Genomic DNA, 715 nt, shown 5'->3' with positions numbered 1-715 from the left:
ATCGATGTTGTGGCCATAAGGTTGGTATTCCGAATTGCTTGTTCCACCTCCATTTGCTTCGCACTGCATTACTGGGTAAACCTATGAAGAACTAAGAAAACCATCAATTTTCTTATTCAAAAGTCCTACCTGATTAAAGAGCATGGTGACCGAATCAATGTTATAAACACCGGCTGTTTTCGTTGGCTTTGTCCTCATGACTTGCCACTGATAGTTATTCAATGACATCTCCTCTATGAACTCATAAGCATCTTCAGGTGGTTTATTATTGATGGTTCTGCTAGCAGCTGTGTCAACCATTTGCTGAGTCGAAGGGTTCAGGGTATTATGGAATGTTTGAACCTGAAGCCAAAGCGGTAACCCATGGTGAGGGCACCTTCTCAAAAGGTCCTTGTATCTCTCCCATGCATCGTAGAATGTTTCTCAATCCATCTACACAAAAAAGAGATATCATTACGTAATTTAGCCGTTTTAGCATGCGAAAAATATTTTAATAGAAATTTTTCGGTCATTTGTTCCCAAGTAGTAATTGATCCTCGTGGTAACGAGTTAAACCACTGTTTAGCTTTGTTCTTCAATGAGAAAGGGAATAACTGAAGACGAATGGCATCATCAGAAACACCATTAATTTTAAATGTATTGCATAGTTCTAAGAAGTTGGCTAAATGAGCATTAGGATCCTCATCCTGCAACCATCAAACTGAACAAATTGCTG

General features: G+C 39.0%; 1 non-coding gene across 1 annotated transcript; it reads left to right on the top strand.

The window, feature by feature from the left end:
• The first annotated feature begins 358 nt into the window (after positions 1-358).
• On the top strand, positions 359-464 carry LOC121206364 (small nucleolar RNA R71). The gene has a single exon (XR_005901434.1). It is a non-coding gene; the product is annotated as a small nucleolar RNA R71 (small nucleolar RNA).
• The last annotated feature ends 251 nt before the right edge of the window (positions 465-715 follow it).

This window comes from Gossypium hirsutum, chromosome A01 (assembly GCF_007990345.1).
Source record: "Gossypium hirsutum isolate 1008001.06 chromosome A01, Gossypium_hirsutum_v2.1, whole genome shotgun sequence".
Taxonomy (NCBI): Eukaryota; Viridiplantae; Streptophyta; class Magnoliopsida; order Malvales; family Malvaceae; genus Gossypium; species Gossypium hirsutum.
Note: the sequence above shows the minus strand (reverse complement) of the source record. Positions and strands in the feature narration are given on the sequence as shown.